Genomic DNA, 26,455 nt, shown 5'->3' with positions numbered 1-26,455 from the left:
CATTTATAAAAGTGTTGTTCAGAAGTAGAAAGGGTCTAATTTTTAAAACTATACTAAGACTTGTTTGCAAGAGTCTTCTATTATCATAAAATACCATCCTGCTGCATAGAAGATAGAATTTGATTTTTTCTCCCTGAAAATCATCACCTGATATGCAATATAAGTCTCTGCACTTTAAGCATAGTTTTACCACTTGTCTCCTGGATGGTTATTTTACAATCCCATATAAATACAACAATCTGAATAAGAATGTGTGGGGCTCTCACAATTTTAAAAACAAGGACTCATAAGGATATTATTTCACTAATATTAATGTAGTTACTCATTTAATATTGAAGGTAACAAACCTTTAGTAGCAGAAAAATGTTAGGCCTCTCATTTTTGTTTACCAAGCAGCATTTCATGAGATTTCCTGCCTGTGTCATTACCCATAGAGGAAATGTTAGTTTTATAATGGAAATGCTACACAGCAAACCAGTAATCACCAGATTGTCTACATAAGTAACTTCAATGTGGATTTCCATCAAATAATTCACACTCCTTCAGCTCCATTGGGTCGCAGTAGAAATAGGTGTTGTACATGGGCCTTACCCAAATAAACTCCTAAATTACGAATCCTCACCCCCAACCATGATTCATATCCTGTCCTCTCCCTCACTCTTCATGTCAGAGATGTTGCTGCTGCCTTTGTCATGATAAATGCTGTGAAAACAAAGCAACAACTCACATGTGAACCCCAGTTTTCAGAAAATATGTGAGTTCCAAAATAGGAGTCAGAGGTATTAAAAACCTGAAAGATTGATTTCAAGTATTGAACCAGGAACAGACTCAAAGTTGGGGCCAACTTCCCTATCTGTTTAAATCCAAATACTCCTACCCAGTTGTGTGGGCCCAGAGGACAATGCCATAAACTGTGTACTTCACTTTGATATACTGTCAAATCCTAAGAACAAGACATTCAGGTGGGTGCACACATCTTTAAACAGTTCCTTCCTCAGCCATCCTACCCCCAAATTAACTGTGCCCAGTAGGTATAATAAAGCAATGTAAGAGGCTCAAATTTAGAGAGTCTGTTTGCCAGGAAATGAGAAAGAAATGCATAAATTTAGTTAGGAGGGTGTCCCAATCCCAATAAATTTCATTATGAAAACCAGTGTCCAGTCCACTGGTATTGCCTTGTCAATATGATGTATTTTTTTAATAAAAATATCACATTAAATTATGTCTTTGGTTCCTGAGGATTTTTGGGGGGCACCGTCTTAAATTTTATGCTCAAGTTGAGTACCTTACTCATCTCCCTATAGTCTGTTTTCTGAGTGCCAAAGATGAGTTGTATATATTTGAATTGTTTTCAGTGGCTAGCCCTGGACCACAGTGCTGATGAGATCCTTTTCCAACTGTTCCTTTCCCTTGAGCCACAGGACCCTTTGACCTCAGAAATCAAGTTGCCAGCCATTAGTTACAGACGCAGTTAAATCAATAGATACATGTCTTGCTTTTTGTTGTTATTTTTAATAACATCATTTCAATGGGAAATGTGTTTAAAGTTCCAAATAATTATTTTTAAGAAATTGGTTTTGGAGAATATGGAAGGGAGAGATTGATGTTATGTTTACACACACACATTCTTACAGAGTCTTCCCTGAGGAACCAAAGTAGCTTCACTTCATTTTTCAGAGATATTCAAATGCATGATCTATTGGTGATGTTTCCTCAAATACATGCAAGTCTCATACGACAACCCTTAAGGTGCAAGTCACCATGTTTGGGGTAAGGAAACAAGTTAATACCTGGTTCCAAAGTCCCAAGAGTGCACATGGTTTCACTGGGAAGAAAATATTGACAATTGTTGGGGACCACCACAGTGGACCTATATCAATCAGGAGCTGTTGATGGTGCCTCCAATGTGCCTCTCCACTCAGATGGTAAACCTCATAGCCTCATAGCTCCCTTTTCAGCTAAAATGACTGAATCTAGTCCTTGTTTTTGGAATGACTGCCTCAGGGCTTTCATTACAACCTGTTTGTCCACATCACCAGCAATGTGGCATTCTCCCTCCACACAGAATGTCTGATAGTTGGCTATGGGAATAGGGTGAGAAATACAAATGGAGGTGTTGACAAGTATTTCTTCATGGGATATGCAGAGTCTGAGGCCATCTCTTACTGTCTCCAATGCCCTTGTCAGTTAGATTAAGGAAAATAGTGATTAATTGTGGTCAATGTTGTCTGGTTAGAGATGGCAGACCAAGCAATCAGTTAAATTTAAGGAGCTTGCGATGGTTTGTGAGAGCTGCACAAGGATGTTCTCCTTCATGGGTAAGATTCCAGGGATGATTACAAAAGACAAAGACCATCAATACCCCCTCATTCTCCTGTCACTCCAGGAGGTATTTCCTCACCAGGAACTAGAACTGTCGCTCTTCTTTTACTGCCCCAAATCGACATCTTCCCATAGCTTCCCCTATTTTCAATCGACACTTACTGGAAATGAGATTTTTTGTCCAAAACCATGAGTGCAATGGAAAAGAATTTTTATAACATGCAAAGATATCTATTTGTCCCTTTCTAAGTGGACCACTGTTTGAGGGGTTAGCAGTCATTGTACATGATCAAGTGTTCATTTTCCTTTTGATCTATTATCGCAGAAAGCCATCATGAGAATCCAGGTAGCTGAATCAGAGTTGTTTGCCATCTTTTGGCTGAGCTGCCAGTTGGAGCAGGTACCATCCAGTCCAGCCTAGGGATGCAACTGAGGGAGAGAAAGAATCATCACACCCAAAAATGACCAGAGAAAAAGTTCAAATTTTCAAAATAGGTATATATGAAATCCCATACCTTTCATTCTGATCATAATCTAGAAAGTCTCTGAGAGGAGACGGCCCCTCTCTTAGGACAGCTCCATTCATGACCAAACGGCCCTACTAAGGTGTGCGGACTAGGAGCAGGTGAGGGAAATAGAGTCATAAGTTATTTGAATAAATTTTGAGGAGGATGCTTCAATAATCAAGGACTCCAAATGCCTGTGTCTATTAGGGCGTGTGGAGAGTCTATTGAAAACATTGATTACCAGACCATTGTTGAGTGGCTTTTGTGAAAAAGTGTGCTTTATTATTTATATTTGTGCTTTATTTATAAGATTGTCAGAAAGCTGAAAACAAGACACAGATTAATTTCAAAAGCCACGATCATGTGACCAAAGTCAGCTGATCACACTAGAACAGCACCACCATAACTTGAAAAAGTGTCCACTTTGGTGTGGCCCCACCAAATAGTCATGAGAATGGTCAAATTCCGGTACAGGCAATCAGTGTGCCAGGAGTGAGCAGGGCCACAATCCACACCGAGTTGTCATGAGACAAATGGACCAACTTCTGGCAGGAGCCACAAATCTGGCAGTCAGTGCTGGCCTCTGCATCAGACACATAGGTCTGTTTACTCCGTGCCTAGTCTAGGAGAGCAGTTCTGTTGCCGTGTCTGGTACAATTACGAATATAGGCAGTAGTGGGGACAATCTGGATTTTAAGTCTCTTGATGAGGAACTTGACTCCATTTGGTCTCTTCAGTTAAAGGGCCCTTACTGTGGGCATCTTTGTGATGATTGAGAGACTGACTACTAGCCATGATTTGTTTCCACCATGTGCACCTTCCAAGAGTGGTGTCTTTAACCCACCAGTTTCTAGTTTTCTAAAGTAGGAGATTAAACTGGAACTCAACCTCTTGGGAAATAGCTCAAGCATCTCTGAAAATATTATAACAAGGCTAATCAAGGGTAGTATTGTTCAGGTAAACAAGAACAGCCTTGGGTTTGGCCCACTAAACAGAGACCATGTCATTTTTATCTGCGTAGCTGATGCTGAGATTGAACAGTGCAGCAGCCTCGTGGACACCGTCAGGTTCCACCTTGGCCAAACCATCCGTGAGCCATCTGTGAATCAAGGGCCCTGTTGAGGCAGCAGCTTTGTTTCAGTCAAGGGAGTGAGGATGAAATTTTCCCTAATTAGATAGTTGCCACTTTTTCATGAAAATACTGAGAGGCCACTGGGGCAAGTCAGCTGTGCTCTTGAATATAACTTTTCCGTTTGACTAGCTAGGTTTCCGGGACCTACGTTCTTTGTTAATCATTGAGTCTGAGTTGATCTACCCACAAACAGGAATATCGGGCTCGGCAGTCACTAGACCATGGGTCACGTGCTTAGTTTATACAAGAATTTCATAATAAGCTAATGGCTGCTTTTGAAAATAAATATGTCTGGTTGACATGCCAGGGAGAGAACGAGCCCGAGTCCTCAAGGTGGGCGGCTTACCATTGTTAGAGGTCCCAGTTGTCAACATGGTCAGGCACAGAGACTCACAGCTCTGAGGACTGTTAGAGGGTGAGACCCCAAAGTCCCCAGCCCTTCTCTACATGTGGCTTTTTCTCATTTGGGGAATTCCTTTTGGTACTAATGGGAAGAGGAAGTAAAACGTTTAACACTCAGTTCAGATGTAGAAACAACAACCACAGTGTACAGAATAGGCTGTAGAGGCTCCAGAAGATCTTCCAGAGCAAGGGCATACACTTCCTTGGGTTGGGCAGATGGGGTGAGGGCCAATCAGAGCAATCTAACAGGGCATTGGACAGGGTCAAGGGCGTGTCTACAGGTTAGACTCAGAGCACTGCTGTTTCCCCAAATCCACACATGGGTTCTGCTATGACTCCCCCCGCCCACATTCATAAGTGAAAAACCTACTGTCCAAGGTGATGGTATTAGGAGGTGGAGCCTTTAGAAGGTGATTAGGTCACGAGAGGAACCCTTCATGAGTGGGGTTAGTATCCTTATTAAAGAGACTCCAGGGAGCTGGCTAACCCCTGCCACTGTGTGAGGACACAGCAATAAGTTAGCAGTCTGCAACCTGGAAGAAGCCCTTCACAAAACCAACCACACTGACACCTGATCCTGGACTTCTGGCCTCCAGAACTGGGAGAAATATATTTTTGTTGTTTATAAGCCATCCAATCTTGTTAGAACACCCCAAATGGACTAAGATAGGCTCCTTCTAGGCTTTTAATGGAGCCTAGAGATTATCTTTCCTTAGCCCTGAGACTTCTACCGTCTAAAGTTTGGGGCTAAATTCTTAACTTCACTCCAAGCAGATTAATGATCTGCAGAATGATTGCGGGGAGACCACTTTTGGCTTTGTTGCAGAACCTTTCTTTCCAGCCAGACTTCTTTCCCACACATTGGAAAACAATGGGAGAATTCACCCTACATTTCTGGCCTAGTTCCTGACTCTTCACCATTGACGCAGAATACAGAAAATGCCTCACATTGAAAAGTCACCTTATGTCTGGTTGGGAGCAGGTTGTATTTCCCTAAGATGCCACAATATCTCCCATGCTACATGTTCCTTATACAATGGGACTTTGACAATTTTTTCCATTGAAGGGTGGGATGTATGTCCCCTCCCCTTGAAATTGGGCAGGATTTTGTTTCAACCAATAAAGTAGGATGGAAGCAACACAGCGTGACTTCCTAGGCTAGCTCCTAAAAAGCGATTCAGCTTCAGCCTTTGTCACTGGAATTCTCCCACTCTTAGCCTTCAGCTGCCATATTAACAGTTCAACTGCCCTGAGGCCACCAATCCGTGAGGAAGCCCAAATACTTGGAGAAGCTGTGGGACCACATGGAGAGAGAGTGAGCAATGCATCTAGCACTCAGCTATTCTCTCCCTCCGCTGTTCCAGCTCCAGTCACATCTGACTACAACCACTTGAGAGACTCTAGGACAGAATCACTCCGCTGATACTTTCCAAAATTCTTGTCCCACAGAAACTATAAGAGAAAATAAAGTGATTGTTGTTTCAAGTCTAAGTTTAAGCCTAAATTTGGTGTGATTGTTTCAAAGAAATGTATAACCAGAACTTCTAGTTTCCAGTCTGTGATCTCAGCACCATGAGATAGTCAAAATTTCTGCCATTTCTTTACTCCCCTATAAAGTCTGTTCGTCAGGGCCAGTAGAAAAACAACTTGTGCCAAGATATGGCACATTCCCAGAGGACATAAAATACTGGCAAACATTTCATTTCAAAGGGCTTTTCTATCTTTGGAATTTTAGTGCATCTGGTCCTTGTTGCTTCCTTTCATTTCTTATGTCTTTAAAAATACTTTTTTTTTTTTTTTTTTACAATGCATTCTTTTCTATTTACTGCAGTAAGTATCTTGGCCTTTCAAGACATAATCCATCCTGCTCCTATCCTGTTTAAAGGTAAATATCCCCTTTGCTCCCTATACCTATTTCAAGCTTAATTTTTCCATTAATTTTTCCATTTTTGTCACTATTTAGGACAAAACATACACACACACACACACACACAGAAAAACTTTTTTTTTTTTTTTTTTTTTTAGGAAGACTTTTTTTTTTTATTTTATTTTTTTATGGCTGTGTTGGGTCTTCGTTTCTGTGCGAGGGCTTTCTCCAGTTGCGGCAAGTGGGGACCACTCTTCATCGCGGTGCGCAGGCCTCCAACCATCGCGGCCTCTCTTGTTGCGGAGCACAGGCTCCAGACGCGCAGGCTCAGTAATTGTGGCTCACGGGCCCAGTCGCTCCGCGGCACGCGGGATCCTCCCAGACCAGGGCTCGAACCCGTGTCCCCTGCATCGGCAGGCAGACTCCCAACCACTGCGCCACCAGGGAAGCCCCAGAGAGACACTTTTTTGTTGTTTGTTATAATACCCAGAATACTGAGCAATAAGAATCTAGGATTTTCTGACTCCAAAATAAAGTTATAGACATTCCATTTCTTGTTTTGAATGATGGATATTTTATGTTTTGTTTTTTTTTTTTTCCTAAAAAATTCACCATTTCAGAGTATTATGGCACTGGGTAGCAAAGCCCTAAAGCAAATCAAATGCCTTAGGAAAAGCTGCCTCATTTGTTGATGGACCCATTTGGACCACACTCCCCAACCACCATAGTACCTCTTGGATGTAGGAACTGATAAAAGCCAGTTAAGGCTCACTCCTGGATTTGGGGCTAGGGCAATCACTAAAAATTTGGGGGCTGTGTTAGGATCAGGGAGGAAATGCCCAGTTAGTATTCTTAATACCAAATAATATAATACAACTTATGTCATTTCTGCTGAAAAAAATACTGGACAGCTAGCTATCAGGAGGCCCAGAAAATATATTATCTAGCTAACCAACTACAGAAATGGAATGGGGCACAAATTAAGGAAAACCCCATAAACAAAAGAATCTGTTAGGGTGACTCCACCTACTAGGAATTTGTTGCCATGCCACAGGATCTAGATGTTCCAGAACATTCACCATCACATCCCTTAGCTTCCACTTCCTATGTTCCTACTTATTCCAAAATGATTCTGAGAAGAGGCCTGTTGTCCTCATTTAGTATTCTAAACCTGAAAGCCAGGCCCCATATCCAACTTTTCTTGGTTTTATCCAAAATATTTAGATATTGCATCATAAAAGAACAATAACAAAACAAAAACAGAAACAAAAACAAATGTCCATGGCGTGCCTTCCCCTTTTCTGCGCAATGTTAGTCAGACACCTTTACTTGCCAACATACAGTATAGTGTACTGTTTCTCAAGTACATCCATTGCATTAGATTTCAAATTCAGTCTTGCGCTAGATCCTAATGACCATGACCAAATTATACCTAGTGCTGCTGTAATAAATTACCACAAACTTCATGGTTTAAAGCAACTAAACCTTGTAAATTTCCAGTTCTCTTTGTCAGAAATGTGACATGGGTCTCATTGAGTTAAAATAAAGTTGTTAGCAGGTTGCACTCCTTTCTGGAGACTCTAGACTTTTTCCCTGTAATATCACATTTTCCATGGTGTCTCAAAGTTTCTCCGTTTTTATTAGATTGAATTCATTTTAACAATCTAGGATAATTTCCGCATAACCTTAATTATACCTTCAAAGTCCTTCTTGCCATGCAGGGTAACATTCACAGAATACATGGACATTGGGGGACATTGGGGAGAGGGGTGGTACTCTGCGTGGGGTTTTGTTTGTTTGTTTGTGTGGGGTTTTTTTGTCATTTTTTTAGAGCATTTGGTTTATTTCTGACACGTGAATCTCAAGACAGCGGCAGATTCTGGGAGGAGGGGGTGGGGTCCGCATCGGGGTTGGAACTCCACCTTGCGGGTGGGGTAGGCCTCGCCCTGCACCAACACCATGTGTTACTGCCCAGCACCACGATGTTCTGCGGCTCGTGTGTCTCTTGGACCACAGCGCATTGGCACAGAATCAGGCGAGATCAGAGTCACCCGGAGGTCACGGTCCCCCTGCCACTTGCCGGCCAGGAGAGCATCCAGGACCGGCCGCCTGCCTTCTTTCTTGCGCTGGCCTAGGTCATTGCTGACTAGCTGAGCAGTGGCGCTGGACCTACGGGCAGGTAGGCGGGCTGAGGTGGACAGGGAGGGGTCGGGGTTGCTGGCTGACCTGGACAGGCTTAGAGCAGCCGTCTTGGGGACTAAGGACCTTCAGGACAGGAGCCCCCGGCCGCCCTTGGCACTGGGCTCCCTCCGGGCGCAGAGTTGGCCGAGTTTGGGCAGCGTCACCGTGGTGGCTTTGAAGGCGGCGAGGCCAGAGTTGCGGAGAGCCAGGGACTCCGGGTCCTGACGATGTCCCGCTGGGTCTCCTCGGGGCGCAGCATCTCGGGTTCCACCATGCAGATGCGGCGGGGTGAACAGTGAGGAAGGAACTTCGGGTCTGGCAGCAGGTCGCGGTGACGGACCCCCAAGCCTTCCGAGTTCTCATCTGAGTTCGCGGTGCAGGGATCGGCGAGCAGAGGGTCCGAGTCCAACAAAGTGTGCTGGGACCCGCCAACCGACCGGACGGCGTCACCCCAGCCACCGGAGCTCCCTCCCGCCCGCCCTGGGACCGCCCCCGGGACCTGGCGCTGCCGTCCTTGGAGCTGCCGGGAAGCCGGTGCCGCTGCCATGGCCTCGGGGCGCTCAGACACGTGGGGCGACACCAGGCACTGGTTCCCGTCGGGCGGGAGGCCGCGCAGCGGAAGCTCAGCCCCTCCTCGCTCGCAGAGAGGGACACGGCCTCGTCCACGCGGTGGAGCGCGAGGAACCGACCCGGCGGGCGGCGAGGGCAAGGCCACTGCTGGAGAGGCCTCCGCCTCGTCTCTCCGCCCCGCCCCGGGCTCAGCAACGGTACCCACGGGACGCGGGCGGGCAAGGGCGCGCGGGCCGGGGCTGCAGGCGGCCGACAGCAGCCTCAGCGCTTCGTCCTCCGGGCCGGCGCCGTGGTCCCCGCAGGGCTCAGGCCCGGGCCCGGCTGCTTTCCAGTCTGGGCGTGGCCGCCATCCCGGGGCCGGGGACTGCGGTCCCCCCACGGGTGGGGACCAGCGTCTCCATGCCGGAAGCTGGGGGCTCGCGGACTCGGCCGGGGAATGCGGAGCCACTGCGGGCCCTGGGGCCGCCTGGACACCAGCCTTCTTGCCGCGGACCACCGTGGAGGCCCTCCGGGGCACCTCCCGGGGCTGCGTCCCAGGGGCGTCCGGCTTTGCCTCCCGGGCCAACGGGGCTTCTTTATCAGCCTGCAAGGGGCCTAGCCCCGGGGAGCACCTGCGCTTGCCCGGCGACGCTGTTGCCCGGCCTCTCTCCTGGAGCTGTCCCGGGAGCCCACGCTTTCTCGGCTCTCGGCTCCCTGGGGCCCCGCCAGGTCCTGGGGGTTAGCGCAAGCTCTGGCAATAATCCCAAGTGCTGCGGGCAGACCAGACGCGGGTGCGCGCACAGTGTCACCAGCCCCGGCGAGTCCGCTGGCAGAGCTCCTCGGGCTAGGCCGGCAGCCGCTCAATATCAGGGGCGAGATGCTCAGGCAGGCCAGGAGGCGCAGGGTGTTTTTGTTTGTTTGTTTGTTTTAATTTTATTTACTTAATTTATTTATTTTTGGCTCTGTTGGGTCTTTTTTTTTAACATCTTTATTGGAGTATAATTGCTTTACAATGGTGTGTTAGTTTCTGCTTTATAACAAAGTGAATCATTGGATGAATGGATAAAGAAGATGTGGCACATATATACAATGGAATATTACTCAGGCACAGGGTTTTGACTCCGCGCTAGCCGCGAGGAACACGACACCCAGATTGGATGAGAAGGCCTGTCTTCCCTGGAGACCCCGCCCGCTGCCCGTCGCATGCGGCCGACTGTTGAGGATGGGGAGGCTGTGAGGGCCCGCCGCGGGGGTCACCAGCAAAACGACCCCCAATCCAGGTGCCTCACTGGCTTCCAGGAGCTCGTTGACCAGCACTGCGAAGAAAGCAGCGTCACCAAGGCCGCTTCGAAGATGTAGCCGCAGGACCTGGGAGCCTGAGGACACCCGCGGAGGTCGGGGCTCCAGCAGCTGGAGGGGTCACTGGCCCAGCGGCTTGGCCACCTGCTCAGAGAGAACTGAGGAGGGCCTCAGAGGTCGGCATGCACGCCTCCTGCCCCGGGTGTGGACACCGGTCAGGTGTGGCCTTGGGGGGTTGGTTACCCCGTTTTATTCCAGGGACTACGTGGAAGGTGGAGAGGGGTGGGCACTCTTTCTTTTTCTCTCCGAAGAGTTTTTTAGCACAGGTGATCCCGTTCTCATTTCCTCCCCATCTCACCACCTCTCGATGGCACTTCTCTCCCCATCTATTGTCATGACAGCGTCTCCAGATTACTCGGTGGCGCTTTTGGGATCACTGCTGGGGCCACCGGGACCAGGCTGGGCTCCGATGAGAAGGACATGATCCTGCTGTTATGGAAAGTCGTGCATCTGGCCAACAAGAATTTGGGACAGTTGTACGAAGTAATAGACAAGTTCAGTTGGAACTGACCAAGAATTAATTGTGTAAAAGGAACTAAGATGGAATGTGAAAGCCTGTTCTCTGTGCCAGCTGGGCCAAGCCCTCCAGTAGTTTAACCAGTGGGCAATCAACTGAACACTGGGGTAGGAACCTTCTTCTCTCTCTGTACTGAAGGGCAGCTTCATGTCAGGCAAATCCTGCATCATGAGGTTTCCAGGAAGAAAGTATTATTGATTGAATGTTTCTATTTCTTTTTTGATTTCTGTAAAGAATTCAAGAAGTGTTGCCTTGGTTCACCCGATATTGATCAACTGGAAGCTGCGGTAATGGCAGAGAGTTGAAATGTTGAGAAGAATAGTTCAGCCTCCCAGTATGGAGCTTCTCAAGTTGACGATATGGGGAATGTAATTTAAGCAATGATTTCAGAGCCTTATAATCACAGGTTTTCAGATCCAGAGAGAGTAAATCACAAATTTGAAAGTGGCACTTACAGCAAGATTATTGATAACAAGACTACAGTCAGGACTAGGAATTTATCTTGACAGCATTCATTTCAAGATATTTCAAGATTCTTGAAAGGACTCAATATTGCCAAGAGAGGTGAAGCACTTTGTCAAGCGAGTAGAGAAGCTCTGGTTAGGTTTGTGAGTAACACAGAGACCTAGCATTACACAGGCACAAACATCACATGGGAACCCAGTACACTGAGGCTTACAAAGCAAAAAAGTGAAGATTTTCTTAAAATTGCTGGTGGTGCATCCAAAGAGGTAGCCCAGTTTCTCTTGCAGGGAAAAAGTCATTGCCTGCATTCAGGGACTCCCTTTCACGGCCACAGCTGAGGAAATGACCTTCTTTGGACAGCATCACCCCATATCTGGGGAGAGGGCATCCTCTTTGTTACCCACCAGATGGCAGGCCAGCAGGGAATGGCTGTGTCTTCTTTGCTGTGCCCAGAATGCCTTGAGGAAGCATAAGGACTTGTTGGGTAAAGGATACATTGAGCTTCTCAGGAGCACAGCAGCTGACGGTCAGCAGGTGGGTTGGGCTGCTGTGCTCCTGGAACGTGGAGGTGTTCACCAACCCCGAAGTTCTCTGAACCCAGTACTATTGGGATTTTAATGAGGCTTCATCACAGAGGCATGACTGATTACTATCTCCATTACAGCCCCTCTCCTCTCTCTGGAGAATGAGAGGTGGGGCTTAAAACCCCAAGCTTCTAATTGTGGCTTGGTCTTTCTGGTGACCATCCCCTGTTCAGGAACCCAGAAAGAGTCACCTCATTAGAACAAAAGACACTCCTGGAAATTTCAAATGATTTAGCGGCTTGGTGTCAGATATTTCTATCACTCAGAAAATTTCAAAGGTCTCAGGAGCTCTGTGTCAGCCACTGGGATCAAGGACTAAAAGTTAGAACAAAAGATTCTCCTATCATCACCCCTCTTTACAATGAGTTTAGGAGCTCTGCATCAGCAACCATTTCAAGAGACCAATACTTATATTTCTTATTATTTCACACCAGGGTAACTAGTCTGTTTTTGTCATCTTACACCTCCTCTTCACTCCCTCCCCTACCACATAGTTTATCTGGTTAAACCAAAATCCTAGGCTGTTAAAGTTTTTAGATGAAGCCACAGCTCTGATGCTAAGAGGCCGTCTGTATTAGTTTTCAATTGCTGCCTAACAAATTACTACTAACTTGGTGTCTTAAAGAACATCCATTTATTAGTTCACAGTTCTGTAGGTCAGAAGCTGGGTGGGCTTGACTATGCATGAGGTCAAAATGAAATGTTGGCCAGGCTGGGCTCTTACACGGAGGTTCTGGAGAAGAATCCACTTCCAGGCTTATTCAGGTTGTTGGTAGAATTCATTCTGTATGGTGGCAGGACTGAGGCCCCGTCTTCTTGCTGTGGGCTGAGGGTCACTATCAGTTCCCAGAGACCGCTCTTGTTCTTTCGTGTGGCCTCCTCCATCTTCAAGCTGGAAGCGGCATGTGGGCATCCATGCCTTGGCTATTATTGGGCTCCAGCATCTCAGCGCTACATCCAGTAGGGAGAGAGGCTCTTAAGCCCAGCCTCTTTTCCCAAACTGCCAAAGCCACTGGGTCACGGCAGCTCCCTGCCAGTTCTCCAGGCAGCCTCTAGAGCTCCCTGCTCAGGTCCCCTGAACAAGGGGGACATTTACTAGTGGGAGCCACGTCTAGCCCACCCAGATGAGGATGGCCACTTTTTTTTTTTTAAAGCCACAAAGCTCAATATTTACAAGAACAAATCCATACTTGGTTCTAAGAATACTGGCCACATAAAGAATGGTTTACTTCTCATAACAAGAAAAACCTAAGCGTATGCCTTACTCTTAAAATATAGAATAACAAATAAAATTTAAAATTCAAAAAGTAAGCCACTTATTGAATGCATGCCCTTTCTCCTTCTGGGAAACAGCATAAAAGCAAACTTTGTCAGGGCTCAGGGCCTTCCTATCAGCTCCCCTAACCTGCAGCTGTGGCCCTGTAACTTTAAAAAGGTCATCCTTTTCACACTGGCCAAAGAGAGCCAGAAGGCAGGCCTGGTGAGCTTACAGCACACCTCTTCCCACCCTCTTTGGGAGAGGTAAGTACTGACTTTCTGGGAAAGTTTCCAGATGCAAAGTTTGCTCCTCTGCCTCCTGGCGTTGAAGGGAGCTTGGTGATCCCTCTGGCACTGAGTTTTGCTCCCTGCATTCCAGCCCTGACTCTCACTCCACCAGGACCTGCGGCTGCAGAGCTTTAAAAGTTTCCCCTGCACTGAAGCTAGCTGCCCTCCCCAAAGAGAACAAGTCAAGTCAGATGATGTGGAAGATGCCAGTCCAGCTCTTTCATTTTGGGAATCCTATCTCCCTGGGTCTGGCAGAAGGAGCCAGCAGAGTCTGGCTGGAAGACATAATGATCCCAGGTGTGGAAGGTGGCATGGCAGCCCCGGGTGCCAGCCAAGAACCCTATGAGTCTGCCGGCTTGACAGCTCTGTTGCCAACAAATGCAGAGTGTAACAGACATTCGCACAGAGTATCTGCCAACTCCAGAAAGCACAGCCCATGCCCCAGAGAAGCCAGAGCACAGCCTCGAATGAGCAACTAGTCGCTCCATGGAGAAAGTGGGTGGAGAGACACAGAAGATAGTTGAGAAGGATGCCTTGGTGAGTGACCTGGGTTAGAGCTGTTGTTGGGATCTTTCAAGCCACTGGATTCGTTGGTGGGGTCATCACTGTGGTCGTGCAGAACGTGTCCGGAAGGTACTCACCCTCAAGAGCTGAAGAACTGTGCCCTTCTTCCAACATCATTCAAAGATATAGTTTCCAATTTCCCCTGTCCCCAGACATGTGGGGGAAGGTGACCCGTGGAAATGCTTGGCCACCCACTCAAAATCCACGATGATCCGTCCGCTTGCCAACAGCAATCGAAGGAAAGATAACTCAGAAGACTTGCTCCTTTAAGCATTTGTCTTTTGAAATGTTTTTAAAGATATAAACTTTGTAAAAGGTGATTTAGAGGGAAAAATGCATAGAAAGTGGAGCAAAACTATGTAAATTGGTTTATAACTAAGACAAACAATATAATTCAATCCATGTCAGAAAATGTAATTGTGTCTTCGTACCAACCATTCTCTGGTGTCATTAAAATGAAAAGGAATTTGGAAATATTTATACCAATGGAGTCCTTGGGTCTGGTGCTGTGTCAGTAAGTGATATAAGCCTTCTGCAGTTTTGGATCTGTTGAAATGTACATATTCCAGTCTAGTTTGGTCTATTTTTAAAGTCTGATTTAGTGTGAATGATCAAGTAGAAAATCTAAAGTTAGATAATATGTAATGAGCAACTGCCTTCCACAAGTCCAGATAAATCATTTCAAAGGCATCTATTTTAGATCATAAACAGGAAGCCTGTACTTTTGAGAAGGCATTTTGTTTCTCACAACTAGGACACCGGGCAGGCTCTAGGCTTGCTTTACTGCCTTCTCCAGCAGTGACTTGATGACACAAAGCTTTGCTCCTACCTATGTCCTCTGCTTCCCTCAGATAACGGGGACCCAGAGCTAAGGAGATGGCATTCTCTCTTTCCAAGACACAAGTCCTTCAGATTGGCTCCTTTGCTCTGGAATATGGGGATCTCAGCCCTGTATTCCCAGGAAGCTTCTGGAGACCGAAAGGTGCCAGAGGCTCAAGTGTACCAGAAACCAAGAACCACGGTTTTCTCCAAACATAAAGAAACCCTGTTTGTGCCTCTGGAATGGGAAATAGCGTCTTCCAGTTTTCTAACATTTACCTTCTGTTCAGAGGAAAAATATGGGAGCAAAAATAACTTTGTAAAATGCTAATTTTAAAGAAGCAGCTAGATTTAAAGACTGGATTTTAACATAAAAAATATTTTCTGTCTTCATAATATACTACATAGTTTTGTGGGGTCATAACTGAAAAAAACATCAAAATAAAGGAACCCAAACTGCCTTTCTGTATTGGTATCATCTCACTTAGTTCATTTCCCTCTGTATATTTATTGAATTATTTTTCCTAAACAATATTTTTTTACACTGAGCAGATGCTCTGTTGTGATTGTGGTGGTAACAATTCCGATAGCCTCTAAACTTGTAAGAGTTCAAAAAACAAGAAAAAGTAAGAAGCATCAGTTGAAAAGCATAGCTCATTTCGCCTACTTTGTGCAGTAATATTGTGGATGCTATTTTAAACACTGTGCCCTTGTTTTGCCCAATTCCAGCTGATGCACCAGCCCAGATTCCATATTTGAACATCAGCTGACTGAGAGAAGGGGATTAAGAACAGCTTAAAATCCTTGCATTTCATCACTCAGATTCTGGAACAGGAGTGAGCAATAATGTCTGTTCTTCTTTCCTATCCTTTCTTTTCTCCCTCACCCACCCCAAGACCACCCCAAGTCGTACACTGGACCTGTTCCCTGCTGGGACAGGACTGTGGGTTTCTTTGTAACATCTGCATTGGTGCTCAATGCAGTGTGGACATGTTGTAAAATAAACCAGGTGGTGGCCTATATAAAAGAAGTGCATATTATATATTCCTTTCTTTTTTTTTTTTTTTTTTTGGGTGGTAAAAATATGGGCAACTTTTGTTCTCTTCTTTACATTTCTTTCAATTTCTAATTACTCTACAACTAACATTAATTACTTATGTAATAAAAAAGCAACTATTCTGAAAAGTTTCATTTTCCTTCTTAAGAAAAATAAAATACAAATTCAGAGAGAAAATTATCATTTTATACATTTAATAAACTTCACTTACTTAGACATTTTCTTTTTTTAACATTTTTATTGGAGTATAATTGCTTTACAATGGTGCGTTAGTTTCTGCTGTAAAATAAAGTGAATCAGCTATGCATATACATATATCCCCATATCTCCTCCCTCTTCTGTCTGGCTCCCACCCTCCCTATCCCAACCTTCTAGGTGGTCACAAAGCACTGAGCTGATCTCCCTGTGCTATGCAGCTGCTTCCCACTAGTTATCTATTTTACATTTGCTAGTGTCTATATGTCCATGCCACTCTCTCACCTCATCTCAGCTTACTCTTCCCCCTCCTCATGTCCTCAAGTCCATTCTCTATATCTGTGTCTTTATTCCTGTATTGTCCCTAGGTTCTTCAGAATGCTTTTTTTTTTTTTTTTTTAGATTCCATATATATGTGTCAGCATACAATATTTGTTCTTCTCTTTCTGACTTACTTCACTCTGTATGACAGACTCTAGTTCCATACACCTCACTACAAATAACTCAATTTCATTTCTTTTTATAGCTGAGTAATATGCCATTGTATACATGTGCCACATCTTCTTTATCCATTCATCTGTCGATGGACACTTAGGTTGCTTCCATGTCCTGGCTATTGTAAATAGTGCTGCAATGGATATTGTGGTACAAGACTCTTTTTGAACTATGGTTTTCTCAGTGTATACGCCCAGTAGTGGGACTGCTGGGTCTATGGTAGTCCCATTTTTAATTTTGTAAGGAACCTCCATACTGTTCTCCATAGTGGCTGTATCAATTTACATCCTCACCAACAGTGTAAGAGAGTTCCCTTTTCTCCACACCCTCTCCAGCATTTATTGTTTGTTGATTTTTTTGATGATGGACATTCTGACCGGTGTGAGGTGATACCTCATTGTAGTTTTAATTTGCATTTCTCTAATGATTAGTGACATTGAGCATCCTATCATGTGTTTTTTGGCAATCTATATATCTTCTTTGGAGAAATGTCTATTTAGGTCTTCTGCCCATTTTTGGATTGGGTTGTTTTTTTTTTGTTTTTTTTCATATTGATCTGTGTGAGCTTCTTGTACACTTTGGAGATTAATCCTTTCTCAGTTGCTTCATTTGCAAATATTCTTTCCCATTCTGAGGGTAGTCTTTTTGTCTTGTTTATGGTTTCCTTTGCTGTGTAAAAGCTTTTAAGTTTCATTAGGTCTCATTTATTTATTTTTGTTTGTATTTCTATTTCTCTAGGAGGTGGGTCAAAAAGGATCTTGCTGTGATTTATGTCATAGAGTGCATTGCCTATGGTTTCCTCTAAGAGTTTTATAGTGTCTGGCCTTACATTTAGGTCTTTAATCCATTTGGAGTCTGTTTTTGTATATGGTGTTAGGGAGTGTTCTAATTTCTTTCTTTTACATGTAGCTGTCCAGTTTTCCCACCACCACTTATTAAAGAGGCTGTCTTTTCTCCATTGTATATTCTTGCATCCTTTAACAATATAAGGTGACCATACATGCGTGGGTGTACCTCTGGGCTTTCTGTCCTGTTCCATTGATCTATATTTCTGTTTTGGTGCCAGTACCATACTGTCTTGATTACTGTAGCTTTGTACTAGAGTCTGAAGCCAGGGAGCATGATTCCCCCAGCTCCATTTTTCTTTCTCAAGATTACTTTGGCTTTTCAGGGTCTTTTGTGTTTCCATACAAATTGTGAAAATTTTTGTTCTACTTCTGTGAAAAATGCCATTGGTAATTTAATAGGGATTGCATTGAATCTGTAGATTGCTTTGGGTAGTATAGTCATTTTCACAATGTTGATTCTTCCAATCCAAGAACATGGTATATCTCTCCATCTGTTTGTATCATATTTACTTTCTTTCATCAGTGTCCTATAGTTTTCTGCATACAGGTCTTTTGTCTCCTTAGGTAGGTTTCTTCCTGGGTATTTTATTCTTTGTGTTGCAGTGGTAAATGGGAGTCTTTCCTTAATTTATCTTTCAGAATTTTCATCATTAACTTATAGGAATGCGAGAGATTTCTGTGAGTTAATCTTGTATCCTGCTACTTTACCAAATTCATTGATTATCTCTAGTAGTCTTCTTTAGAATTCTTCTTTAGGATTCTCTATGTATAGTATCATGATATCTGCAAACAGTGACACTTTTACTTCTCCTTTTCCGATTTGGATTCCTTTTATTTCTTTTTCTTCTCTGATTGCTGTGGCTAAAGCTTCCAAAACTATGTTAAATAATAGTGGTGAGAGTGGGCAAACTTGTCTTTTTCCTGATCTTAGTGGAGGAGTTTTCAGTTTTTCACCATTGAGAACGATGTTGGCTGTGGGTTTGTCATATATGGCCTTTATTATGTTCAGGTAAGTTCCCTCTATGCCTACTTTCTGGAGTTTTTTTTTTTTTTTTATCATAAATTAGTGTTGAATTTTCTCAAAAGCTTTTTCTGCATCTATTGAGAGGATCAAATGGTTTTTCTCCTTCAATTTGTTAATATGGTGTATCACATTTATTGATTTGTGTATATTGAAGAATCTTTGCATTCCTGGGATAAACCCCACTTGATCATGCAGTGTGATCCTTTTAATGTGCTGTTGTATTCTGTTTGCTAGTATTTTGTTGAGGATTTTTGCATCTATGTGCAGCAGTGATATTGGTCAGTAGTTTTCTTTCTTTGTGACATCTTTGGTTTTGGTATCAGGGTGATGGTGGCCCCATAGAATGAGTTTGGCAGTGTACCTCCCTCTGCTATATTTTGGAAGAGTTTGAGAAGTATAGGTGTTAACTTTTCTCTAAATGTTTGCTGGAATTCACCTGTGAAGCCATCTGGTCATGGGTTTTTGTTTGTTGGAAGATTTTTAATCCCAATTTCAAATTCAGTGCTTGTGATTGGTCTGTTTCTATTTTTTTTTTTTTTTTTCCCTTTGTGGTTCAGCCTCGGAAGGTTGTGCTTTTCTAAGAATTTCTCTATTTCTTCCAGGTTGTCAATTTTATTGGCATATAGTTGCTTGTAGTAATCTCTCATGATCCTTTGTATTTCTGAAGTGTCAGTTTTTACTTCTCCTTTTTCATTTCTAACTCTATTGCTTTGAGTCTTCTTCCTTGTTTTCTTGATGACTCTGGCTAATGGTTTACCAATTTTGTTTATTTTCTCAAAGAATCAACTTTTAGCTTTACTGATCTTTGCTATCATTTCATTCATTTCTTTTTCATTTATTTCTGAACTGATCTTCATGATTTCTTTCCTTCTGCTAACTTTGGGTTTTTGTTTTTTTTTTTTTCATTCTTCTTTCTCTAATTGTTTTAGGTGTAAGGTTAGGTTGTTTTTTTGAGATGTTTCTTGTTTCTTGAGGTAGGATTGTGTTGCTATAAACTTCCCACTTAGAACCGCTTTTGCTGCATTCCATAGGTTTTGGATCATCGTGTTTGCATTGTCATATTTTCTAGGTATTTTTTGATTTCCTCTTTGATTTCTTCAGTGATCTCTTGGTTATTTAGTAATGTATTGTTTAGCCTCCATGTGTTTGTATTTTTTGCAGATTTTTTTTCCGGTACCTGATATCTAGTCTCATAGCGTTATGTTGGAAAAGATACTTGAAAGGATTTCAATTTTCTTAAATTAACCAAGGCTTGATTTGTGACCCAAGATGTGATCTATCCTAGAGAATGTTCCATGAGCACTAGAGAAGAAAGTGTATTCTGTTGTTTTTGGATGGAATGTCCTATAAATATCAGTTAAGTCCATCTTTAATGTGTCATTTAAAGCTTGTGTTTCCTTATTTATTTTCATTTTGGAGAATCTGTCCATTGGTGAAAATGGCGTGTTAAAGTCCACTACTATTATTGTGTTACTGTCAATTTCCCCTTTTATGGCTGTTAACATTTGCCTTATATATTGAGGTGCTCCTATGTTGGGTGCAACAATATTTACAATTGTTATATCCTCTTCTTGGATTGATCCCTTGATCATTATGTAGTGTCGTTCTTTGTCTCTTGTAATAGTCTTTATTTTAAAGTCTATTTTGTCTCATATGAGAATTGCTACTCCAGCTTTCTTTTGATTTCCCTTTGCATGGAATAACTTTTTCCATCCCCTCCCTTTCAGTCTGTATGTGTCCCTAGGTCTGAAGTGGATCTCTTGTAGACAGCATATATACGGGTCTTGTTTTTGTATCTATTCAGCCAATCTGTGTCTTTTGGTTGGAGCATGTAATCCATTTAAATTTAAAGGAATTATCAATATGTATGTTCCTATTACCATTTTCTTAACTGTTTTGGATTTGGTATTGTAGGTCTTTTCCTTTTCCTTCTCTTGTGTTTCCTGCTTAGAGAAGTTCCTTTAGCATTTGTTTTAAAGCTGGTTTGGTGGTGCTGCATTATCTTAGCTTTTGCTTGTCTGTAAATATTTTAATTTCTCCATCGAATCTGAATGAGATCCTTGCTGGATAGAGTAATCTTTGCTGTAGATTTTTCCCTTTCATCACTTTAAAGATGTCTTGCCACTCCCTTCTGGCTTGCAGAGTTTCTGCTGAAAGGTCAGCTGTTAACCTTATGGAAGTTTCCTTGTATGTTATTTGTTGCTTTTCCCTTGATGCTTTTAATATTTTTTCTCTGTATTTAATTTTTGATAGTTTGATTAATATGTTTCTTCGCGTGTTTCTCCTTGGATTTGTCCTGTATTGGACTCTCTTCACATTCTGGACTTCATTGACTACTTCCTTTCCCATATTAGGGAAGTTGTCAACTATAATCTCTTCAAATATTTTCTTAATCCCTTTTCTTTTCTCTTCTTCATCTGGGACCCCTATAATTCGAATATTGGTGTGTTTAATTTTGTCCCAGAGGTCTCTGAGAGTGTCCTCAGTTCTTTTCATTCTTTTTTCTTTATTCTGCTCTGCAGTAGTTATTTCCACTATTTTATCTTCCAGGTCACTTATCCGTTCTTTTACGTCAGTTATTCTGCTATTGATTCCTTCTAGAGAATTTTTAATTTCACTTATTGTGTTGTTCATCATTGTTTGTTTGCTCTTTAGTTCTTCTAGGTCCTTGTTAACTGTTTCTTGTATTTTTCCTCTATTCTATTTCCAAGATTTTGTATCATCTTTCCTATCATTACTCTGAATTCTTTTTCAGGTACACTGCTTATTTCCTCTTCATTTGTTTGGTCTGGTGGGTTTTTAATTTGCTCCTTCTTCTGCTGTGTATTTCTCTGTCTTCTCATTTTCTTTTATTTGCTGTGTTTAGGGTCTCCTTTTCACAGGCTGCAGTTTCGTAGTTCCCATTGTTTTTGGTGTCTGCCTTCAATCGGTAAGATTTGTTCAGTTGGTTGTGTAGACTTCCTGGTGGAACAGACTGGTGCCTGTGTTCTTGTGGATGAAGCTGGATATTGTATTTCCGGTAGGCAGAACCATGTTCTGTGGTGTGTTTGCAGTGTCTGTGAACTTATTCTGATTTTAGGCACCCTCTCTGCTAATGGGTGGGGTTGTGTTCCTGTCTTGCTAGTTGTTTGGCATGGGGTGTCCAGCACTAGAGCTTGCTGGTCATTGAGTGGAGCTGGGTCTTAACATTGAGATGGAGATCTCTGGGATAGTTCTCGCTGATTTATATCATGAGGGGCAGGGAGGTCTCTGGTGAACCAATATTCTGAACTGAGCTCTCACACTTCAGAGGCTCAGACCTGACACCTGGCTAGAGCACCAAGACCCTGTCAGCCACACGGCCAGGTAAATGGGGAGTTTCTTGCCTTTTGGGAAGCCTCAGGTCTTCTGCCAGCATTCAGTATGTTTTCTGTAGGAGTTGTTCCACATGTAGATGTATTTTTGATGTGTTTGTGGGGAAGAAGGTGATCTCCACGTCTTACTCCTCCACCATCTTGAAGGTCCTCCTATATTCCTTTCTTTGTCCAAGAAAATTACTAACTACAAGTTATTATTAGTAAATTTAAAGTTGAAGTTCATGTATATCTTGAGTAGCTTAGTCCTTAATTGGAAATATTGATATGTATTGGTGCTTATTTTCTTTTCTAAGTATGTCTTTAATGTAGGAATTATGAATATTTGTAGCTATGCTAAAATTTGTTATACCCAGAATAAGGTTAATATTAAAAAAAAAAATCTTCACCTAGGTTTCTCACTGTCAGAGAATGAAATTGAAAATAAGCAAAGGAGGAATGCTGGAAGGAAGATTTGGTGTTGGAAAAAGGCATAGATATTGGGTTGGCCAAAATATGTGTTTTTTTTTGTTTTTTTTTTTCTTTAAGATGGCTCTAGTAGCACTTAGTTGTCTTTAACTTCATTTGAAACAATTTTGTTAGATTGTATGTGAAAACTGTCATATCAGCATGCATTTAAAAAAAGTCTTACCAAAATTGGTGGATTTTTGTTTAGCCATTTTAATATAGAAGATGAAAGAAATATAACATTTCCAGTGTATTATGCTTTATTATTTCAAGAAAGGTAAAAATACAACTGAATCTCAAAAAAGGTTTGTGCAGTGTATGGAAAAGGTGCTGTGACTGATCAAACTTATCAAAAGTGGTTTGCAAAGTTTCATACTGGAGATTTCTCACTGGATGTTGCTCCTTGGTCAGGTAGACACATTGAAGCTTATAGCTATCAAATTGAGACATTATTTGAGAACAACTGATGTTATACCATGTGGGAGATAGCCACCATACTAAAAATATCCAAATCAAGCATTGAAAATCATTTGCACCAGCTTAGTTGTGTTCATCACTTTGGTGTTTACGTTCCACATAAGTTAAGTGAAATAAACCTTTTTTACTGTATGTCTGCATGTGATTCTCTATTTAAACATAACAAAAACGTTCCATTTTTAAAACAAATGTGATGGATGATGAAAAGTGGATACTGTACAATAATGTGGAATGGAAGAGATCATGGGGCAAGTGAAATGAACCACTACCAACCACACCAAAGCCCGGTCTTCACCCAAAGAAAGTGATGTTGTTTATATGGTGGGATTGGAAGGGAGTCCTCTATTATGAGCTCTTTCCGGAAAACCAAACAATTCATTCCAACAAGTACTGCTCCCAATTAGACCAACTGAAAACAGCACTCAATGAAAAGCGTCCAGAATTAGTCAACAGAAATTGCATAATCTTCCATCAGGATAACACAAGACCACATGTTTTTTTGATGACCAGATAAAAACTGTTACAACTCGGCTGGGAAATTCTGATTCATCCTCCGTATTCACCAGACATTGCATCTTCAGATTTCCATTTATTTCAGCCTTTACAAAATTCTCTTAATGGAAAAAAAATTTAATTCCCTGGAAGACTGTAAAAGGCACCTGGAACAGTTCTTTGCTCAAAAAGATAAAAAGTTTTGGGAAGATGGAATTATGAATTTGCCTGAGAAATGGCAGAAGGCAGGAACAAAAGGGTGAATATGTTGTTCAATAAAGTTCTTGGGGAAAATGAGAAATGTGTCTTTTATTTTTACTGAAAAACCTAAGACACCTTTTAACCAACCCAATTGATAGATAGATAAATAGAAAGATACATAAGAAATGAAATATAGATGAGTATTTAGACATGGGTTAGCTTACATATATATATATATATAATATATAGATATAGATATAGATAGATAGATATATAGTTTCTTATCTCTGTCTACAAAGAAGACCTAGAAGACATGGCATTCAAATACCAGGGAGCGTACCTCATGTCCAATATTGTTTCTAACTACCAGCATTCAATAAAAGTTGCCAGGGTTCTTTGGAGACCTCTTTGATTCCAGTCCTGGGGCAAGAAGAATACAAGATGAATGTGAGAAAATAAATCTTAACCTGGATTTCTTAGTGTTGCTGTGTAAGCCTTAGTCTCCTGAGCCATGGGGTATCTTACATCATAAAGATAAAGAGTGTTTGCTGTCACTTCCCTTAAAGTATTTTACACTTCACATACAATGAAGAATAGATGAGCAGCCTTCCTCCTGCCCCCAGCTAATGATGGAGCTAATTGATTCCATCCAATAACATTTCTCTTATCTCTCAGAGACCCAAATGTTAGCATTCAGGGATAGGCATCTAGGTGAAAGCATTATCTTCCTAGGTGTTTACATTTCAAATAGGATGGAATCCTGGACAGTGGTGAGAAAAGAGTTTATCTTCCCCTTGGAGTGATATATTTACTTTCCAAAGTGTTATCCTAAGGATCCTTTCCACCCTGTCTCTAAGAGAATTCAGAAAATAAGAGGTGGGAATGGATCAGGGCAGTGAATGGTGTCTTTTCTCTTTTTAAGTGGACAGAATTCCTCTTCATCTCTTGCCTGCAGTAAGCCTGACCCTTGCATAAGATGTTTTTGTATCAGGCTATTCTTGAGTCACTTTTGAAGGGACTAATCTGATTGTTGATCGTGCTATAAGTAGAATAAAGTTATTTTTTTGATACTGGTGCCTCTTGATATCAATAAAAACATATGTATTTCAATAACTATATATGCAATATATGTATATCAGACTTTTAACATATGAGTCTGGAACATCTGTAGTGCCAAAAAGTGAGGAAGTTCTTTTAAAAAGGATGGAGGCATGTCATACAGAACACAGGAACCAAACTCAAAGTGCTTCCAAAGGTCACATGTATAACTGTCTCAGTAGTTGTAGTAGTAGTAGTAGTAGAGTCCTAATAATAATAATGATAATAGCAATCATAATAATGTTATTACTGGATTATGACCTTATCCAAGTGTTTAAGATTAATATCACCAGTAATAAGACTCAATAGATATCTTGCACCCACTAAATTCACATCACCTCTGTGTTATTCTTGCCCAAAATGCAAAGCTTCAATCAAATTTTAAGGTAACATCAGACAAACACAAATTGAGACACCTTCTATAAAATATCTGACTAAAGTTTTTCAAAAGTATTAAGGTCTTAAAAGCCCAAGACTGCCTGAGTGTCAAAAATTGTAGGAGATCAAGAGACACAGCAACTTAATGCAATGTCGGATCCTTAGATTCAGTAATAGAAAAAAGACATTAGTGGAAAAACTGGTGAAATTAGAATAAAAGCTATAGTTTAGTTAATATTATCATATGAATATTAATTGTACTATATAAGATGTTAACATTAGGAGAGTCTAGATAAGAGTATATGGAACTCTCTGTATTATTTTTGTAAATATTCTGTAATTTTAAAATTATTTTAAAATGCAAGTTGTCACAAATTATGGCTAGGAAACACATTATAAGTTAATAAACTAAAAATATGTTACTTAAAACCTGTTACACAGTATAACCAATATTTTACACTGTAATTGATATTTATTAATATTCCTATAACTCAAAATGTTAAGTGAATATATATTATGACATTTATGATCACAAAATTATTTAAAATATAAGCAAGGAAAGCTGAATTGAATACGCAAAAGAACCATAATTCAAAAACTGGTGAGAGTCTGCAGAGTGAACAAGACAGAAACAATCTTTGCCTTCAGGGAACACACACCCTATTTCGGGAGGCAGACTAAAATAAACATATAACATTATGCAGTGCTTAGTAACTAAAGGAAACGCTATAAAGAAAACAAAAAGAGCGAGCAAGATAGAGACATGACCTCCAAGGCAGAGAATGTGTTTTATTTATTTATTTCTGGAGCTGAATGGGAAGGTGCTGAACATCTGTAAGCAGGAAACACCGTTTTAACTGGAGGGGGTGGGGAGGTGTGGACTTCCAGGAGGGGTTTCTTGTCCAAGTTCAGGTAAGACGTAATGGTTCCCTGGCTGAGGGCTTGCGTTGGAAGTGTAGAACGAGAGGCAGCTTGATCTAAGTTTGGGAGAGAGAATAAACAGGAGTTATGGTGACCTGGATATGGAGGGTGAGAAGAAGGGAAAAGTGGAGACTGACTCTGAGATTCTTCTATTGAGGAATATTGTGAGAAGAAGGAGTAAACAAAAAAGAGGTTTGTCATTTGCCCTTTTGGGAGGTGCATGCTCACCCTCCAAGAATTGTTTTGGGGTTGGTGGGATAGAGAGTTTGGGGTCAAGAGTGAGCAAGACTCAGTAGGAGACAGGAGAAGGTAGACATTTCTGTAAATTAATTTATGTTTAAGAAGGCTATCTGAAAGGTGGGCTAGTGTCACAAGGGTAACAGTGTTTATCCAGTAGAACATATGAAATGTATTGTCTTTTGAAACTTGAATGTTCTTGCTCTAGTTGCCAAAATGCAGCAAGGTTTCACTACGGCAATGCTGATACCCCTTAAGCAGCTGTGCTAGTGTGGCAGTATTTCTGGATAAGAGGTAGGGAAGAGGAAAAGATTATTTCTGGGTAACTGAGCTATTTTTTCTCACTTAAAGTTTTTTCCATCCTATTTTAAAATATTTCATAAAGTGAATCTCATTACTTTACAACTTAAAGTAATAGTA

Source organism: Balaenoptera physalus (genome assembly GCF_965194825.1).
Source record: "Balaenoptera physalus genome assembly, chromosome: 9".
NCBI classification, from domain to species: Eukaryota; Metazoa; Chordata; class Mammalia; order Artiodactyla; family Balaenopteridae; genus Balaenoptera; species Balaenoptera physalus.
The sequence above is the reverse complement of the archived record's forward strand: the minus strand, read 5'-3'. Positions refer to the sequence as shown.